Below are 4,957 nucleotides of genomic sequence, written 5' to 3' on the forward strand. Positions count from 1 at the left end.
CCTCCCCTCCTCTCTTCTTTTCTTTTCTTTTTTCAGACCAAGTCTCAAAGTGAGACTCTGAACTGATTGGTTTTTCTCACCTCAAGCACCTGTAACTTATCACCTCAAAGCTTATGCTCAAAACCAACAGAACCCTCTGCATCTTTCTTTGTGGTCCTTTATATCCAGCATCTTTGTGGTCCTTTATATCCAGCATATTTTTTCATACAATCTATTCTGATCACGGTCTGCCCTCCCCAGCTCCTCCCAGGCCCTCCTCACCTCCCGGCCACATAACAGTATGCTTTATTGTTGTGCTCACCTCGTCCAGCAAGAAAAAACGCAACATGGTCAGATTCTTCTCAACAGCATTTTTTATTTTAGGAACACCTCCATGCTACGGGGGAACCCCCGGAAACCCCGGGAGGACTGCTTATATACACCCCAGCACTGGAGAGAGCTATGTGTCCTCCTGGGATTGGTCAGTCTGTCGGCACCTGCTCGGGAGGGGTTGGTGCAAAGATTCGGGCTAGCACCTGCTCAATGGCGTTGTTTACTGCGCCGGTGTACCGGAGGCCAGCGCCATCTTTTAGGCGTGCGGCTGCCTATACTTTATGTCTCTCTTTCTGAAAACAAACAAACAGGCAAACAGAATAAAACAGCAACAAAAGAGCCAGAATAATTTTAAAAAGAAAAAGCATACCAAAAAAACACTGACACATGCACACAAAAACAAAAGTCATAAAAACACAAAATTGGAAACTATGATATACAAGCAAAAGAGAAGTCAACAGAAAATGTACAAATAAAGCAATGTGAAGACAAAATACAAGTTTTCTGTCTATCATCTACCGCTAGTCATGGGATCTACCCTTAAGATTGGTTAATAAGTCCAGTGAGATACCACTGAAAAAAACTACGTTTTCCTTTGTAGGTGTCAGCTGGAGATGGCTTCTTGGTTAAGGATGGACAGCTCTGTTCTTCTCCCTCTCTTCACTGGAACCCTGTCTGGCTTGAACCTTTGTAGGCCATGTGAATGCTGCCACAATCTCTGTGGATTATTCATACGTGCATCAGTCCTGTTGTGTCTGGAAAACACTGCTTGCTTAGAGTCATCCATCACTTGGTCTTAAAATCCTTCTTCCTCCTCTTTCACACAACTCCCTGAGCCTTGAGGGGAGGGGTTAGTGAATGAACCTCACTTAGGACTAAATTCCAAAGTCTCTCCCACTCTGCACGCTGTCTAGTTGTGGGTCTCTGTGTTAGTTCCCATCTCCTGCAAGAGGAAGCTGCTTTTCAAAAGCATTTTTTAAATCTAGTGGTGCCGGACATGGTGGCCCACACCCTTAATCCCATGGGGCACTAGGCTGGGGGAAGGGGGAGGAGGCAGGCAGAGTTGAGGTTAGCCTGGTCTACAGAGCAAGTTCCAGGACAGCGAGGACAGAGCAACCTTGTCTATAAATAAATAAATAGGAAAATAGCTAACTTAATCAGAACAGGGAGGGAGACAGAAGAGATGGAAGACAGGATGCATACCAATTCACATGGCTAGCAGAGACCTAAGAAACAATTCTATCCAAGCCTAGCTTAGTGGGCCAGTGAGCTTCATTGATGTCACTTCCAGGTCATCCTCAGAGGTATGTTGGCAGAAAGCAGGAGAACAGAGTGGCTGAGTCTTAGGACAGAGGGTCAGAGGAGCTCCCTGCCATCGCCATCCCGACTAGGAGGGAAAATTAATAGATCATATTAATAGATCATATCTGCATGATCAAAGTTGCTCTGGTTTCAAGACTCCAACGCCTGCATTGTGTCCTGGACAGTGTTCAAGGACAAGGCTGTGCTAGCGTGAAAACGATGAAACCCACTCTAAAGCACAGGAAATTCGCTGTCCTGGTTGCTTTCCCAGTCATTGTGTAAAGACTGAGAGCTGAGAGCATCATTTCTCTATTAAAGTGTTTTCTTATTCATTCCTTATGTACTCCAAACTTTGATATAAGAGACAGCGGAAGAGCAAAAATGTATTGTCTTACATTCTGCTATCCTTTGGGTATCTTCCTATTGAACTTTTTGGAGTCCTGAAGCCATCTTAGAAAGAAAGAAGGAAGGAATAGAGAAAGAAAGAAACAAAGAAAGCAAGAAAGTAAGAAAGCAAGTACGAAAGAAAGAAATTAGAAGAAAAGGAAAGATAGAAATAAAGAAAGAAAAAAGAGGAAGGAAAGAGAGAAAGAAAGAGAAAGAAAGAAAGAAAGAAAGAAAGAAAGAAAGAAAGAAAGAGAGGGAGGGAAGGAGGGGGGAGGGGAGGAGAGGAAAGGAGAGGAGAGGAGAGAAGAAGAGAAGAGAAGAGAGGGAAGGAGGAAGGAAGGGAGGGAGAGCACAGGAGAAGAAAGTAAACAAATCAGTACCCCAGAGCTCATGTCTCTAGCTGCATATGTAGCAGAAGATGGCCTAGTTGGCCATCATTGGGAAGAGAGGCCCCTTGTTCTTGCAAACTTTATATACGACAGTACAGGGGAACGCCAGGGCCAAGAAGTGGGAGTGGGTGGGTAGGGGAGCAGGGCGGGGGAAGGGTATAGGGGACTTTCAGGATAGCATTTGAAATGTAAATGAAGAAAATATCCAATAAAAAAAAAGAAAGTAAACAAATAGGTTACATCATTAGAGAGACAACCCCCTGGAATGAGATGTTCAAAGGACAAAGGCAACTGAAAGGGACACTGAGATGTTGAATGGTCCAGTCTCATTGCAGCATCTGAGAGATCCCACAAAGGAGAGGTAACAATTGTTGTTCTGGATGAGTCTAGCCAACCCGTGGAGCTGCAGACATAATGAAAGTTCTTTTTTTTTTTTAATATTTTTTTATTACGTATTTTCCTCAATTACATTTCCAATGCTATCCCAAAAGTCCCCCATACCCTCACCCCCACTCCCATGAAAGTTCTTTTTAAGCCTCTGGTTTTATAGTGTTTTCTTCTGCAACTAGAGACCATTAGAACAGAACTTGGAACCGGAGAATGGAAACTGTGACATTTGTCTTAGACTCAGGAGAGGGGCTAAAATGAAAATCCTTACAGAGATCATAGCAGGCTCTTGAAAGGCAGAGATGAAGTTGCTCTCAGAGGCTGAAGGAAGGGTGGGGGGCAGTGCTAGTGTGTACATGGTGTGAACACACACAGATGGCTATGGGGAAAGCTGTTATCTGTAGGACGTAGGAAACAGAGAAGATTCTAGTGTCCCTCCGAGGTCTGGAAAGGCTGTTTATTGGCAGAGTGTTGAAACCATCAAATGGTTTTACTCTTCTTAGCTGCCTATGAAAAACTACATAAGGAGTAAAATAAGGACTCCCCGCCCTCACCCCCAAATATGTGGAATCTAGAGAAATGTAAAGGACCAAGGACTCATTGAGTTAGAAGCAATTTCTCTTGCCTCCCCCATGGAAGGCAGAAGCCACGGAAGACAGATCTCATTTGGTTATGAACATGTTTCAGCATGAAGTCCAGATCCAGGGTGGGACCATTGAAAACTCAGTAACAATCACAGAGCCTCTCAGCTAAACAGAAATTTCTCTGCCTCTCAGGTATGTGCCTTATACCACCCCTCACAAAACAGAAAACTGCTTCTAAGAATCAGAAACTGGGCTGGAAAGATCACTGGGTAGACCTCTGTTCAGGTCCCCCCAGAATCCACTCAAAGCCAGACACTGTAGGATATACCTGTAATCCTGTCATAGTGTGAATCTACAGCCCCCGTGTTCCTAAAGAGAAATGGGACAAGAAGACAGAAGAAGCTCTCTGTCACATATCCCAAGACTCCTCTTAGCCATGACAGTTTCCCAGATCTCCTTGCCATTGAGGAATGTGACAATCTAAGTAGTACTGGTCAAATATCTTGTAGGATGAACTTCTTCTGGACTTTGCCTGGTTTTTCATTGAGAAAAGAGCAGGGTTGTTTATGGGTACAGGGAACGACAGCTGTGAACAATGAAGTGCTAGCATGAAATTAAGGTGCAGTCTATTACCATGACATTGCCCATGATCCCCTGATAAATCTTCCAGGTTGCATTAGTGTCTACATTAGTCAGGGTTTTCTAGAGCCATGGAAATGGTAGAATAAATATATATATAAAGGCGATTTACTAGAAGGGCTTACAGGCTGTGGTCCACCTAGTCTAACAATGGCTGTCTCCCAGTGGAAAGTCCAAGAATCCAGTAGTTCAGTCCGTGAGGTTAGATGTCTCAGCACATGTTGAAATCTCAAAGAAGTAGGCTGTAATGTCAGTGAAGGAATGAACTTGCCAGTAAGGGCAAGCATGCAAATCGTGTGCCCATTATATAGCCTGCCACAAGGAACTGGGGCCCAGACCTAAGGTGGATCTTCCCACCTCAGAAGATCTGGATTTAAGATGGGTATTTTCACTTCAAATGATTTAATTAAGAAAATCCCTCATGGGAGTACTCACGTTTTAAAATTAATTTAGTAATGCATCTTATGTATGTGGATGTTTTGTCTGCATGTATGCCCACCAGAGTAGAGCATTAGATACCATGTGACTACGGTCAGACATGGTTGTGAGTTGCCACGCATATGCTAGGAATTGAACTCAGGACCTCTGGAAGAACAGTCAGGTCTTAACTGATGAGCTCCAAACTTGGGTTGAGTCAACTACAGCTGTAATCAAGTTGACAACCAAGAATGGTCAACACGGGTCCCCAATGAAGGAGCTAGAGAAAGTACCCAAGGAGCTGAAGGGGTTTGTAGCCTCCTATGAGGAACAGCAATATGAACTAACCAGTAACCCCAGAGCTCCCTGGGACTAAACCACCAACCAAAGAGTACACACAGAGGGACTCATGGCTCTAGCTGCATATGTAGCAGAGGATAGCCTAGTCGGCAATCAATGGAGGGAGAGGCCCTTGGTCCTGTGAAGGTTATATGCCCCAGTATAGGGCAATGCCAGGGCCAGGAAGCGGGGGTGGGGGGG

Source organism: Mus caroli, chromosome 2, assembly GCF_900094665.2.
Source record: "Mus caroli chromosome 2, CAROLI_EIJ_v1.1, whole genome shotgun sequence".
NCBI lineage: Eukaryota > Metazoa > Chordata > Mammalia > Rodentia > Muridae > Mus > Mus caroli.